The sequence below is a fragment of the Erigeron canadensis genome, chromosome 3 (assembly GCF_010389155.1).
Source record: "Erigeron canadensis isolate Cc75 chromosome 3, C_canadensis_v1, whole genome shotgun sequence".
NCBI classification, from domain to species: domain Eukaryota; kingdom Viridiplantae; phylum Streptophyta; class Magnoliopsida; order Asterales; family Asteraceae; genus Erigeron; species Erigeron canadensis.
Genome location: NC_057763.1, coordinates 36262548 through 36279705, shown reverse-complemented (window position 1 = coordinate 36279705; position 17158 = coordinate 36262548). Strand labels below are relative to the sequence as shown.

Below are 17158 nucleotides of genomic sequence, written 5' to 3'. Positions count from 1 at the left end.
AATATCAAAATAGGTGTATTTGATTTCATCCAACTATTGACCATTGATCTAATTAAATCAAATGACTCACAATGGTTATAATAACTTCTAATAAGTATTTCCTTATTGTTTTTCAAAAAAATGTTCGAAGTATGGAATAGTTCTCATAATAATAGATACAAGTATAATAACAGACATAGTAAAAAAAAAAATAATGACCGGGATTTTAAGCCTATGAGGTGTGAAACTATGAAAGTAAAACTGAGTGGAAGAGGTGGCCCCCAATGAAAATTGGAGTTTAGGCTTGGTAACCCAGGTTTGAATCTTGGAGACGGCAAAAGTTTACTTTTATTAATTGCCGTGTTTTCAGATAGATTAGTAGAGGGTTTCTCTCATCGGATATTTGAAATAGACATTTCTGCTTCAAGGTAACTTTTTAAAGAGGACCCGGTTAAAATAACGTTTGCTAGAGCTCTCGACGTCGAATCGCGACACAAAGTTTCTACGAAATTCATTTTTAAAAAAAAAAACAAATACTCGTATAGGGGGAAAAAATGAAGCCGTGAAAAGTCAAGATGGTCTATTGTCTAACGTCTAAACAGTGAACACAGGTCTTGGATTCGACTCTTAGGAGTGACAAGACTGTGAGTTTTTTTTTCCTGAATCACCTGTAACGGCTTATGGTCTACATCTCGTAGTATATAGTACGTGCAGGGCTTCACCATTATACAGTGTGGTGTTCCTTGATATCGAATACCGACTAATGGTTAAAAAAAAACCAGTGAAGTCAACGAAAAAAAGTTGTTCCAATAGTCGGTAATATCCAATTTTCTTTTAAAAAAAAAAGTTTCCATTTTGAGAATGGAGTATGACTTATCTATAATATCTTATAAAGCATTTTGTCCTTTTTTAAAATCTCAAAAGATGATTTGAACTACCTAAATTACCCTCATTCTTTATTCACTAATTTAAACATCTCTACCTAATATACCTATAATACCCTTAAATATCTAATAAAGTTTGTATAGAATGATGTTAAACCCCAATATCCACTTTATATATAAAAAAAATGTAATCCTCATAAAAACTTTAAAACTTATCCACTAATTTTCTTTTTTAATCTCACCATCTGATTTGCCACATGTCTCCATTTAATAATTAAGAAGATTTTTAGGCTATTGTTTTAAAAGGATTTATCATATGTCATTAAAAAAAAAATAATGCAAAACAATTAGAAATTAGAAATTTGAGGTGGTTGTTGATATAGTATCATCTAATCACCGGTTAAACCGCCCACTGGTAAAAAAAAATTAAATTCATATGTGAGGATTTGGATTTGGGAAGATTCAAATTCAAGTCTAAAACAACAAGGTTTTCCACTAATATGTTATCGTGTTTTTGAATGAACTAATAGGGAAATTTTCTCTTACTACGTATTGGGTATAACCGTCTAAGACAACAAGGTTTTCCTTTAATATGTTGTCGTGCACACGTATTGGGTTTAGGGGCTCTCTAACGTTAATCCGGTGGCTCCGTCTCTGGGTCTAAGACAACAAGGTTTTCCCTTAATATGTTGTCGTGCACACGTATTGGGTTAAGGGGCTCTCTAACGTTAATCCGGTTAAGAAAACATATTATAGCATCTTCGTTATGATAGATATTCGTTCCTTCTCACACACTGACACACACACTTCATTTGGCGCCTTCGCAATATATTCAAACACTATACGACAACTTCCCAATCACCTTCTTCTTCACCTTCCCCCAATTTTCCTCCATTCTGAAACCCACCATTTTCTTCAACAATTCTTCATTTCAATCCCAGATTAACATCTTGAATCCATGGATCAAAGACAAAGAAACCCAAAAATCGTCGCAGAACAACAACCACCACAACGGCAGCCCGCAGCAGGACGATCAATTAGATGATACTAGTCTTGCTGGCCCTTTTCCAGTTGAACAACTTTAGGTACACTCATCACCATTTTATCAATCCAATTTCTTGTTTTTATTATGGGTTTCTTTTATTTTAATTATTTCTGCTTAATTTTCTTGTTTTTTAATTATTTCCGCTTAATTTTCTTGTTTTTCGCCAAATTTTTGTGAGCAAAATTAGGGCTTTTTGATTGAAATTTCCAAGTGGGTATTCGAATTTATTGTGATTTAATGTATTACTTTGTGGAATATATTTCCAATTTTTGATTTTTAATCATGTTTGCCAACGTGGCTAATGATGTGTCAGTCGGATAGTATGTTGATCTATTTTTGCATGCCATAACTCTTTCTTACTAACTTAATGCTATTTTTCCTTCTTAATTTAAATGAAACTGTCTGAGTTTTTGATTTTTGTATAGTTTGAAAAGGGCAATTTGTATGCTCCGTTTATACTATACTATAAAAGTTTTGTAGAAAAGGCCACTTCAAAGATAACAAGGTGAGAATGTTCCGCTGAATAATTAGTGTATCACTTTGCTATTTAGTTTATATTGTTTTTTTTTTATATTTTTTTGGTTTCAGAGATTGGGCGGGTGGGGTCCCAGTGCAAATCTGGTTTAAGTAGACTGTTTTTTACAGGTCAAAACACGTCGAGTTGTGTTGTGAATTTTGAACCCATTTGCTGAATTACTTTCTATGAATGGTTAAACGTGATATTATGATTACCAAAACATTATTCAGTTGTAATGCAATGGACACATTGTTCTTTGTAGCCCCTAAGAGCCGAAAAGAGTGATGCGAAAGAATCCACGAGATGCGGTGAATGATGTTGACAAAGACGGAAAGATAGGTAATCGATTTAGAGAAAAGCCATACGATAGTTGCAAACGGGGATGCCAAACACAAGGTAAAGAAAATAAGAGTTGTATAAACACAAACATCAAAAGATATATAATCCCAAAAAAACCATTTTATGAACAAACACATATCAAAATATATAATCCAAAAACAATAAAGTCCAAAATCTTTTCAAAATTGAGGGCGACTTTGTAGCTTTTCAAAATTCGTGGCATAGTATCCCTACTTAAAAATCCCTTGCTTATCTATCATCCGTGTAGAAGACAAATATCACATTCTATGACACAAACTCAGGCATGCTTAAAACATGTTGGTTGTTGATCACATTCAACTACTCCTTACCTGGCTGGTGATTAATCTATAGATCTAGTTTTCCCATAAAGCAGCACGAAAATTTCCTTACCACTTTATAGAAAACAACTTATTTGATACCAAAATAAATTATACTATGAAGACATGGATGAAATAATAATACTTTATTTAACTTTGTGATGCTAAGATTCACACAACTAAAACACCGAATTCATATTATTGAACGACACAACCCTTGTTATAATGTTACCAACTAAAAAAGAAAACCACGTAGCTGAAACCAAATAGATAGGAACCAAGTAACATCTACTTATGGATCCCTCGACCCGTTTTCTTTAGCAAAGATAGGTCATAAGAGTACGTTTCATAGATATGAAGCCGTCCATGATTGGTACTCTTTCAGCTTGATCATAAAACAGTGGACCTTGAAACAGGATGGCATGATCTTTCTTATAAGTAGTCTTGACTTCATTTGAATCAATTTTGCATGTCTTTAAATAAGTCTTGTACCACCTTTCAAGGTCTTCTTGCGTAGCAATGTCCATGCCACTAGGAGGGCGTATCATGACCTCAAAGTGGGCTCTGTCTCTAATATGAGATCCACTAAATCTGTAAATATATGGTAAGGTTGAGAAGAAACGTACTGGAAAATTTTATCTAATCTTAGCCCATAGAACTATGATCAAACTTGTTAGTATTTAAGAAGGTGTTTCACCTATCCTATATTTAGTAGTTTATGCATTATCTTAAGCTTCAAAATAGTAGCTTTAGCTTAGAGATGGGCAAAGCCAAGGCCGGTCCTATCTTGGCACGGTTCACCTCTTCAAAATAAAGAGTTAAAGACCGATCTTTTTAAAAGACCAACCTTGCAAGCTGGGCCACTCTAGGTTCAGTTCCAGGAAGGGCAGAGGCGGGACCCAGGACTGAATACCGCCACTCGATCATCAAGTGCATCATAAAAAACCATATTATTTTAATAAAATTTACACTAATCAGCGACCGGGAGAAGCAATACGAAATCAGGGCCGAAAAAGAAGCAACGCTATGGACGCCATAACTGATCGCCATCGATAAAGAAGTATCTTTCTAAATCACCTAGGGTCAAAGGGCTAAAACAAGTCATGTGGCTCATGTGCACCCCTAGGCACCACCCTAAAACAGTCCCGAAGTTTTTGTTTTTGTTGAAAACATTTTTTATTAGTAAACTATCATATTTTTCTTTGAGACAATAGTACAAAATAAATTAGTTTAACAGTATTTGTGGACATTTATTTGAATGCAACTCTCCACATGATTAAATCAACGGGTAACAACTAAACGTTTTTGACCCCACTAGCATCACTAGAACCTTACTATATGTATGTGTGTGTTGGGGAGAGGGAGAGTGAGAGAGAGATAACACAAATAAAATGGCGACTATACAATAACTAAAAGATACGAAATCGTATATTAATAGTAATTAGCTAAGGATTTGACCTAGTAGCTAGCATGTACTAATTAATGTGGAGAATATGACATTATAAGATTTAACTAATCCATCTACAAGGATTGATATTGATAATACAACTAAAGGATAGAGTAAGAGAATATACCGAGTCCATGCTCGATACTGAATTAGACGGCTTGCAATCCTCTGCATCATCTGCAAATTAAACATCATATAATTTGTAGTTAGTATTTTTTAAAAAAAAAGAAAAAAACAGAACGTAAATAACGCAACAGCCAGACTATTCACGACGACTCCTTTCTCCAAACCCTAGAAATTCAATCCCTCACGATGTTTAAAACCACGGAATTTCGGATATCCGGTTTTCAGATTCGGATACTTGATTAGCCAACAGAGTTATCATCATACAAGAATAAATAGATAAAGTTGTTTGCTAAAATATGCCAACAAAATCAATTGATTTCAGAATTATATTCATACAACTAAATATAAAGGAAAATTCACGGAGCAAACGTACAAATCGGAAACCAAAAAAAAGCCTTTTAACAGACAAAACACAAATCTACCATGGAATTTTTTAATAATTATTTTTAATCTACCGGTGGGTGATTAAAAAAAAACCCTAAAAATCAAAATACAAAATCAAACCTCCGAATGACATTACGATAGTGATTAAATTAAGAATTAGATAGGCAGATCCGGATAAAATAAAAAGATAGATACCAGAAAGGGTTTTTCCAACGAAATATGAAAGAGAGAGAGGTTAGGTGAGGTTAGGTAGGTATTTAGATTGGGAACCGATTCTTTCACGGATCAATCGATGTATCAAAGGAAAGTTAATATGAACGGACTATGATGCTCCTACATTATATTTACCTCAAATTTACTTTTCACATCAAGCCAACAAATCCAACTCTCTTTCTCCATAATCTACAGTTTCTCTTTGCATCAACCCATTACCATTAAACTTGTGTTTGGTTGGCGGAATTTGAAGGGTTTTGATGGTATTGGAATCTAAATTTTATTCCGTATTTGGTTACAAAAATAAAAAGGAATTTAATTCTTATGAAATGTAAACATTACCTCATTCATATGAATCATATTCTTTGACAATGTGTGTGTCATGGATTTCAATTCCATCAAGACTTATAAAATACCATTATATCCCTACAAACATCATCTTCCCCATACCTTCTCCACATATACCACTCTAACTTTCGGTCAACATCCCCCGCCCACCCCAGTCGGAGAACATCCATCGCCATCCACCCAATCGGAAACCACCACCGTGGAGGCAGAAGTTTTTTTGCATGGGGGCAATTTAAAAGTTTCAAGTGTATCGGGTTTCTGATAAATAATTTAGTCAAACTAAATTTATTTAATTAGAATTTGATGCGTGATACTGAGATGTTAAAGTACAAATTCATATCTATATATATATGAAAGAAACAAATAAACAATTAAAATGATGAAAACTTATTATCGATTTATTAGAAATGCATTTAGGAAAGAAAAATATTTATGTGAACAGAAAATTACTTTCTATTTAAAAGAAAATAACAAAACTAAAACTATATTTTTTTTGAAAAACTAGCTGACAATTATATAAACAAAAATATATATAGAAATGCAAAAGACAAAAAAACCTAAAAGTTTTGGAGGCTAGGTTTGAACACACAATCTCTTTTTTAAAAGGTTAAGGGAATTCCACTAAGCTATAAGTGGGTATTGTTTTATAATTATATCTTCATTTATATAACTATGTATGGGCTAAAAAGATATATAAGAAAAAATACGTCACGTCTTTGAAACTTTATAGGAACGGTTGCCCCCATCGTACCTCCTCCCCTGGCTAAACATACTCCAAAAGTTAATTTATGCTCATATTTAAGTTGCTAAAGATTACTCTCCTACCGTTGCAATTAATAATTAGCCACGACATATTTACTCATTGCTATGCATGGTTAGCCTGCTACTCGATTTTATTTACCGATTAAACTCATTTAACAATGTTGGTTTGCTTAAGATTTAAAAATTTAGTTTGACTTTTATTTTGTTCAAACAACTAGAAGAATCAGCGCCCGCGTAGCGGGCTGCAATAAGCGTGTATGCGCGATAAATTAGAAGAAGGCAGAAAAAACACTATTCCACAGTCTTTGGACGTTACCCCGGAAAAGATAACGACATGTAAAATTTACAACTCATGATAATTAAGGAATTTATGTAATAAAAAGGAATGAGACTGAAACTTTCGTGGTAAAAGTTAGAAAAATGAAACTTTAAAAATTAAATAAAATAAAACTTTCGTGCAAAAAGTAAAAGAAATAAAGTTATGCGACAAAAAGTAAAAAAGTTAAAATTTTTGTGGTAGGAATGGAAAAAGCTTGACGAAAATTAAAAAAACAAAAGTTATATGGTGAAAAGTAAGATAATGAATCTTTCATGGCAAAATTAGAAAAATAAAAGTATAAAAGGTAAAATAAAACAAAAATTTTGTGAAAAAGGTAAAAGAAGCGAATGCGATGTGGCAAAAGTAAAAGGGCGAAAATTTTAGTAAATTTCTGTGATAAAAAGTAACAAAATGAAACTTTCGTGACAAAAGTTAGAAAAATAAAAGTTTAAGAACTAATCAAAACAAAATTTTCGTACTAAAAGTAAAAGAAATAAAGTAAAAATGTTAAAAGTTTCGTGTACTTGACAAAAGATAAAACAAAAGTTATGTGGTGAAAAGTAAGATAAGGAAACTTTCGTGACAAAAGTTAGAAAAATAAAAGAATAAAAAGTAAATGAAACAAAATTTTCGTGCAAAAACTAAAAGAAACGAAATCGGTGCGACAAAAAAGCAAAAGGGCGGAAACTTTAGTAAATTTATGTGACAAAAAGTAAAGATAATGAAATTTCGTGGCAAAAGTTAGAATGATAAAAGTTTAAAAATTAAATATAACAAACCTTTCATGTCAAAATTAAAAAAATTAAAGTTATATGACAAAAAATAAAAAGACAAATTTTTTGTTAAAAAAAAAAAAGCAGATTGGCAGGCTGCTGCGCAACTACCTGTAAGGTAGGTTATATTGTTCATAAGCACGGTCCTTGTTATATATAGGAATGTTGATGGCAATAACAACGATAAAGGTTTAACAACATATAAAACAATACTTTATATCCTTGGCATATAACAAACTCCTATCAGTTAGAACTTAGAAGGATAAAATTGAAGCCAAGTTACCACTATAATTTTTTTGAATATTAAGTTACTACTAATTAAATGACACAAAGAAAACATATTTGAGAACCAAGAAACAAATTTCTAATGGATCCTTAAAACACAGCTAAGTTATTTTTTATTTATTTAAAAGACTTCAGCATACAGTTAGGCCAAAAAGAGTTATTACTTATCAAGGTCGATACATTTCATAGAAGTAAATCCCTCCATAGCTGGTAGTCTTTTTGCTTGATCTTTCACCAGGTAGTCTTTAGACACAGTTATTATTTATCAAGGTCGACACGTTTCATAGCAATGAATCCCTCCATAACTGGTAGTTTTTTTACTTGAGTTTTCACCAGGTAGCCTTTAAACACATACTCATGATCTCTATAAGTAGTCTTGATTTTATTTTGATCAATTTTGCATGCCTCCAAAGTAGACTTGTACCAGCTTTCCCTGTCTTCACGCTCATAAGGTCTAAACCCACATGGAGGATCTAGCACGACCCTATAGAAGATTCCCTTATCAGCAATCGAATGAGCGGCGCTGCAAATACATGGTGATTGTAAGAACCAATGTAGTGATAAACTATATAAATATACGTGTACGTGATACACAATGTATATATGTAGGTTGCTATTCATGTGAGATTTAGGAAACAAACTAAACTAACTATGCCTAGAAATAGGAAAATTAAAATCGCATTATCCACAAACATGGGCAGATGGGATACACCATCTCAACTTTTTTTTTTTGAAAGCTTACTATTATTCACCTTTGCACACTCCACAAACAGTGGAGTGCCAAAAATATACATCTGAGATTACACAAGATTGAAACTATACCAATCTTCCCAAGTAATAGTGACACCCTTTGATTCTATTCCTATACCACATAAAACCATTTACTTTAACATCGTGTACAATCTTATCAACTATCTCAACTATGCATCCTTATATAGCTAAGACTAAGTGTCAAGTATTTCACAAGGTCAATGCAAATAAAATCTCATTAATTGGGTCAATGCTTCATACACCAAGAAGCAATTAGTTTATAGTATACAAATTCCCATACATAACCAATGGGAAGAAACACAACAAAGGGAAGTAAAACACAAAAACATATGCAGGCTTCGTTCAGACTATAACCCAGACGAGACAAAAGACCGGGTTGGGATACAACTGGCCTCGTCTCAGGTCAATCTTTAAACACTAAACAGATATTTGAACTGATGGAGGGTTGGTCAGGTCGGGTAGAACCAAGTTTCATAAGGCCGGGCCAAGACCTGGTCTCAGGCTAATTTGATTATTTATACTTTAGCTTAATAGCTAACTTAAAAACAAAAATGTTTTATAGTAACACCTCTGTACACTTCAAAAGACATAATAGCATAATAATAACACAACACAAACAAGCTAGTAAATCCTTGAATAAGCTATGCCGGAAAAAAAAACCTTAACAGAAAAGTATAAACTAATTAAACACTTATTAATCCATGACTTTCGATTTTATGAAGGATAAATAGCTTATGCAACTGGTAACTGATTGTATTAGTTGTTCACAATATATATTATTTTATCTTTATATATATTTAGAGATACTTAAATACCAAGTGAGATCAATGGTCTTATATGAAGTCTAAAACCTATTTTGGGCATTATCTTAATTTAAAATATAATGATGAGCTGAAGTAAAGGTATTCATGCAGATCAAAAATGTCGTTATTTGGAAATCTATATTCCAAAATATACAGCTGAACTCGAGTAAATCTTCAAATGAAGATTTCTTCACTTTAGATTAGCAGTAAATCTAGACAATGAATAACCTTTTTGACCCTGTTAGCATCACTAGAACCCGACTATGTTTGTGCGTGCGTTGGAGAGGGAGATATAACACAGATAAAATTTTGAGATTCAAATATGTCGGGAATTGCCCTTAGCCTTAGCACAACAGAAGCAATTAAACAAGATAAACGAGAAAATATGGATAAACAACACAAGAATTTAACGTGGTTCGGCCCCAGTGGGGGGCCTAATCCACTGGCTGCAAATAGGTTATTTATTGATGCTCTGAACCATAAGATTATAATTACAACGAGGAGGTATATATAGGAGAACAGCTAAGGTTAGCAACTTGGTCCCCAAAAAATCTAATTAGAGTCAGCCTCCTTTAGAACCGGCCATTATTAAATCTGGCCTAAACTGATCTGGCCCAAAGCAAAGCCTTCATGCCCAACTAAGTATGTAGGGGAATTTAGAGTATCTAGTAGATATGAAATCAAATATTAATACTCGAGCTAGGGCCTAGGGGTGAGCAAAATCAGAACCGTAAAACCGAATCCAAAAAACCGAACAAAACCGATTGGTTTGGTTTTGGTTTTTTAAAAACCGAACGAATTGGTTCGGATTTCGGTTTCATATGCAAAAACCGACTGTTAAAACCGAACCGAACCGAAAACCAAATATATTTTAATCTAATACATATTCTTATATTTATTGTTTGGAATAAGCTAAAACAAATATAACTTATTGTAAAAATCTAAAATGTAGGTCACATTTTTTTCCACAGGAACAATCTGTAATGATTTAGAGGGGTTAAACTTACAACTTGTCTAAATGTTGGGGATAAAATGAAACTTCTCATAAATAAAAGGTTAGATATGTAAAGCAAAAATAAACATAAGGGTTAAAACTAATAATAAATAGTAATTAGCTAAGGATTTGACCTGGTAGCTAGCATGTATTAATTAATGTGGAGAATATGACATTATAAAATTTAACTAATCCATCTACAAGGATTGATATTGATAATACAACTAAAGGATAGAGTAAGAGAATATACCGAGTCGATGCTCGATACTGAATTAGACGGCTTGCAATCCTTTGCATCATCTGCAAATTAAACATCATATAATTTGTATTTGTTAGTATTTTTTTTTAGAAAAAAGAAAAAAACATAACGTAAATAACGAAACAGCCAGACTATTCACGACGACTCTTTTCTCCAAACCCTAGAAATTCAATCCCTCACGGTGTTTAAAACCACGGAATTTCAGATATCCGGTTTTCGGATTCGGATACTTGATTAGCCAACAGAGTTATCATTATACAAGAATAAACAGATAAAGTTGTTTGCTATAATATGCCAACAAAATCAATTGATTTCAGAATTATATTCATACAGCTAAATATAAAGGAAAATTCACAGAGCAAACGTACAAATCGGAAACCAAAAAAATCCTTTTAACAAACAAAACACAAATCTACCATGGAATTTTTTAATAATTATTTTTAATCTACATGTGGGTGATTAAAAAAAACCCTAAAAATCAAAATACAAAATCAAACCTCCGAGTGACGTTACGATAGTGATTAAATTGAGAATTAGATAGGCAGATCCGGATAAAATAAAAAGATAGATAACAGAAAGGGTTTTTCCAACGAAATATGAAAGAGAGAAAGGTTAGGTAAGGTTAGGTAGGTATTTAGATTGGGAACCGATTCTTTCACGGATCAATCGATGTATCCAAGGAAAGTTAATATGAACGGACTATGATGCCCCTACATTATCAACAACAACAACGGGACCCAATCCCTGCGCGGGGTATAGGGGAGGTAAGTTGTAGACAGTCTTACCTTTACACAAAGGTAGAGAGACTGCTTCCAAAGGGACCTCCGGCCACAGAGATGTGCAAGACGGAAAAAGAGAATTGTTTAGAACACCATACCTGTCGGCCGAGAATCTGAAAGAAGAAATACCTGTCTGCTGAGTTCGGCTACTTTGAGGGTCGGAACGAGTATCAACCATGTGCCCTACCGATATCTTAGAAACATGTTTGACAATAAAAATACAAATACAAACAACATAAAAGTAGCAAACTAATAAGCAACTCGAACAAGTAGTAAGAAACAACCAAGACAAACATACATATAAATAAGAAATGACAAAACCTGAAAGGGACCCGATGGGACGAAGGCAGTAACAACTTCTAAACAACCTATGAAAAAAGGAACTTAGTGGTTTCAGATCTGGATTCGTTGGAGAACGTGACCATGGAGCTTGATGGTGCTAAACTCTAAAGAGTTGTTGCATCAGAGAAGAAGAAAGGGAGAAGATATACATATAGATTTTGATTTTGTCCTTGATGTTGGTTGTTTCCTTCAGAGATAAAGAGAGAAAAAGGAGAGAGACATATATGTGATTTTTTTTTTGGTTAAAAAGAATGAGAGGTGAGAAAAAGTAAGTTGAATAATCATTATTTAGTTCATTATATTATTAGATAATTTATGGGTTTTGAAATTTAGATTTCTGAAAAAAAAGTGTTAGGAATTGAAGGATATAAGGTTGAAGATGGGAGAGTGTACATAGATCTGGAAACAAAAGCAACATGATAAATGAGGTGTTGGGTGGCAATATACGAAAATACCCTCACGTGATAAGCACGTGAGGGGGGTAATGGAGGGAGTTAAACGGCGTGTGGATGCAGGGTGATTTGTTGATAAAGTTGTTTTATGGTGATCTATTGATAAAAAAAAAGCACAGGGGCAAAAATTGATAAAATGACTAACCACAAGGTTATCTCCAATGGGAGCGCCCTTAGGTGCCCTTGAATAATTATGAATTTTTTTAAGAATGTCTTTACCTAAAGACATGCCCTTACTTGTCCTTAGGTAATATTTACACCCTAAATCATTATTATTAATTTACACTATAGTCGCCCTTATCACCACCCCGTCACCACCAGAATTCCTGTCGCCTCCACCATGACCGTATGCGTAAGTACCGTGCTAAAATATCTATACTATATTATAAATTTCAACATTGAACTAAAAATTTCAATATTCATTTTAAGTTTCAACAATGTACAAATTCTAATGCATGAGCATCATAGCCAAATTACATCAATAACCTCCACTATTCGCCGTCGCACCACCAACTACCAATCGCGGCCACCGACACCAATTGCCACCGTCACCACCGTCGCTACCGCCGCGTGCCACCACCATCCATCACCGCCACCACCGTCGCCGCCATCACCGCCTCTACCACCGCTCGCTGCCACTACCTGTCACCGCCGCCACTTCTACCACCGCAACGCGCGAATGCGTTTTTCTCGTAAACATAAATATAGATGTATAGATGAAAATTACTAATATAAACTACTTAGACCCATTAAACTAGCAAAATGGAAACATGCATATTAGGCAAGACGGGCAATTTTGACACATAATCTGTTAACATGGCACGATATGACATGTTCTTAACAAGTTTCGTGTTTGACCTTAACGGGTTTCGTGTCTTAACAGATCCGGACCTATTAGGACATGTTAAGACCTATTAAGGTTATACATATATATAAAATACTAAGAATTGATTATTATGATTTGATATATGATTTAAATAAGGTAAGATGTCCATGAACTTTTGTAATGTAAGGATTATTATCGTTATATAATAGTTGAGATTTGTAAGAGTTTTTTTTTATCGTTAAGACTTTTGTTTAATATTAGTCAAGAATTTTATAAAATATATGTTACAGGTTTTCTTAACAGGTGCACCTGTTAATTTCCGTGTCGTGTTCGTGTTTGATAAAAATGACACGATTAGCTAACAGATTGTGTTCGTGTTTGACTTCAACGGGTTCATGTCATAACAGGTTTCGTGTGACCTGTTATGCTAGCCTTAATATCAGGTCACGGGTCAATAGCCAAGAGATTAATAATATCAAAGTAATCAACTATATTCTAAAAAATATTAAAATGTAACATTAACTTCTTCTTCTTCCATAATCTTTAGCTCTTAGCAATCGAGTTATGTTCCGGACACGTATCATATACGTACTACTAGTTGCTACCATACCACACAATTAATCTAATTTACAAACATATGTGCAAAAATATACTCCTATTAATTTTAATTTAACATGTGTTGGTTGAGAAGTAACAATCTATTCATTTGTTTTAGTTAGAACTACCGGCACTACAAGGTGCTGCCTATGTAAACAATAACCAGCCAACCTTAAGAGGAAAGCCAAATAAAAACATCATGGTTAATTGTGGAGAAGAAAGGATGGGGGCAAGGGGTCATGGGGCTATTAAATTAAATTCCCATGATTACATTTCTAGTTTGTTAAAGACTTAAAGTAACTGTTTAGATGTATTATGAATGAAAACCATTACTGCACTTATTAACTGAAATTATTGAACTTTGCCACAATGCAATAACTATTTTATTTAGAATTGGCAAGCTAATTGAATGGAAATGCAAGTTTTGCATTTTAGTGGTTCTTTTACTTGAAATTGGACCACGATATCTTAAATTTTATTGAATTTTAACATTAACTTTATTCCAATGACAAAAGTTAGGTTATCGTGGTCTAATTCCAACGACTAACGAATAAAGTCTATCATAATGATGAAGGACGACCTCATATACTCGCAAACAAAGACAATGATATGTAGCCCAAGTCTATGACGTTCAAATTTAGGAAAACTTGTTGCTTGAACACCGACTATTTTAAAACCCGGAATGGCTCAAAACTATACATGTGACCTATGCCATTCCATATGCACGTACCAAATTGTCAGTGGTGATTGTGGCCTTGTGGGATTTCTTATTCATTAGAGAATAGAATTTGGATATGATGAGGAGGCGAATTCAATTTGAATAACAAACTTAAACAATCAACAGAGTTAGAATATGCTAGTCAAATAGTTACCCTTCATGCTAGATTACTCATTGTCACATACGATGAAATTCTACATGTCATTGTCATAACTTTTTTTTTCATTTAACGAGATACGTTATCCGGGTGTTGTCTCGGGAGACATTATATTTATTATGTTCCGTACTATGTAAAAATTATTACATGTTTTTAGAAACATTATTTAGCTCAAAACCTGAGTTGATATTGATTTTTTAATGGGTAAGCAATTATAAATTAGAAAAAATCAACAGTATAATTTTATGACAGATTAATATATTATATAAATTCTAAAAGATAATAAGTATGAAAGTAGAATATTTAAAATAAAAAAAATAAATTAATAATACAAACATAATTAAAGCTAATTTTCCAAATCATTAAAAATAGAAACTGAAACAAAAATAATCCATAATAATAAAACATCAACCGAAATAACATTGAAACTAATAAGTATTGCAAACAAATTTTTCGGAGATGGTTAGGTGTATATATTCAAAACATACACCATACTGTTATGTGTATATATATATATATACTATGTAATAGTTCACTTGTGTTAAGATGAGATAATTTTAAAAATGTTACAAACTTAAAAAATAATAATATGTAATTAAAATAAATGATCTTTTATAAACAAATTGGAAGCAACTTAAAAGATCAAAACATAATTTGTTAAGCCCAAAATTAAGAATATAAGATCGGTCCAAAAGAAAATGAATTGGTCCATTAAGAAAATAAAACGGGCCCAAGGAAATAAAATGACCCGTTACTATTCTTTACACGTATTTAATATATATTACATTTTTATCCATTATAATAATAACAGTTTAATTAAATACCAAGATATTATAAATAAAATAACCTTACTAGCTATTTGATTTAAAATAAAATCGTTATCAACGTTTTTGGTTTTATTTTTTCATCAAATTCAATCGAATATTAGTAATAAAACAAACTTATATTTATTATAAACGAGATACGTTACCCGGGCGATACCCCGGAAGACATTATATTTATTGTGTTCCGTACTATGTAAAAATTATTACATGTTTTTAGAAACATTATTTAGCTCAAAATCTGAGTTGATATTGATTTTTTAATGGGTAAGCAATTATAAATAAGAAAAAATCAACGATATAACTTTATAACAGATTAATATATTATATAAATTCTAAAAGATAATAAGTATGAAAGTAGAATATTTAAAATAAAAAAACAAATTAATTATAAAAACATAACTAAAGCTAATTTCTTAAATCATTGAAAATAAAAAGTTAAAAAAAAAATAATCCATAATAATAAAACATCAACCGAAATAACATTGAAACTAATAAGTATAACAATCAAATTTTTCGGAGATGGTTAGGTGTATATATCCAATACATACACCCTATTGTTATGTGTATATATACTATGTAATAGTTCACTTGTACTAAGATGAGATAATTTTAAAAACTTAAAAAATAATAATATGCAATTAAAATAAGTGATCTTTTGTAAACAAATTGGAAGCAATTTAAAATATCAAAACATAATTTGTCAAACCCAAAATTAAGAATATAAGATGGGTCTAAAAGAAAATAAAATGGCCCAATAAGAAAATAAAAATGGGCCCAAAAAATAAAACGGCTCGTTACTATTTTTTACACGCATTTCTGTAACTTTGTTTTTAATATATATATTATATATCATAACTTAGTAATTAATATATTGAAGTTTAATATTTTAAAACAATCATTAATTTTTAATATAAGTTAAGTTGTTATTATTTAAGATTGCTAATTTGATGTATTTGAAAAATAAAATATTATGCAATTTCTTTTGTTTCAGATCACCTTATGTTTAATTATTTTTAATCATTTAATGTTTGTTTTAAATTTTACTTAAAACTTATTACTTGGGAACTTATAACTATAAAAAATACATTAAACTATAATATTTTTTTTTAACATTCAGTCGGTATGCGACATCAGGGAAATCTCACCGTATAATAGTGAAATCTTGCACGTACCTTAGACAACGAGATGTTGATCATGAGCCGTTACAAATATTCGGAGGAAAAAACTCCAAGACCTTGGTTAACTTGAGATGTCTCTGACCAGTTGGACTAGTGATCATTGACATTACACTATAAATTAACTTATACGTATTCGTACTATATTACCACATGATAAATTATTACTCCGTACTTATAGCAAGTTGCTGAAATGTATCAAAGACGACAATATAGTATCCGCGTAACAACCGGGTAAAAATCCTACATGCCGCCTAGTCGCTGAATTGTATTGGAGTGACTAATAATTTAGCACAATAGCATCTATGGGTGTGACCACACATTGCTAGTTCCTACTCATAATTAATCATGGCTAATGGTTTTCCGATTAACTGTTTAAATATCAAACTCTACATTAGTAAAAAAATTTATAATCTTTAAAGGGTTTAAAATTTTACATTATAAGTGTTAAAATACTGTTCAATGAGATAAAAAATCTTGATTAAATAATTCTTATAGAATTGATACTCATTCTTGTGATTACATAGCATGAGGAGACAAATGTTTTTTGGCCTCATCATATTGTACCCGTGGCATGCATATGGATGGAATGCTTGGCCTTGTTTGGAAGGACAATTACCTAATTACCCTCTAAGTATGGGTTAATTGGTTAAGCTGTTGAGTTCAATATGATAGGTCTTTTATAATTACTTGTACTGCATG

The 17158-nt window shown here is 32.2% G+C and overlaps 1 long non-coding RNA gene across 1 annotated transcript; it reads right to left on the bottom strand.

The window, feature by feature from the left end:
• Positions 1 to 7910: 7910 nt before the first annotated feature.
• On the bottom strand, positions 7911 to 11165 carry LOC122590619. Its single transcript, XR_006322562.1, has 3 exons — positions 11084 to 11165; positions 10578 to 10627; positions 7911 to 8282 (listed from the first exon to the last, which is right to left on the bottom strand). It is a non-coding gene; the product is annotated as an uncharacterized LOC122590619 (long non-coding RNA).
• Positions 11166 to 17158: the final 5993 nt, after the last annotated feature.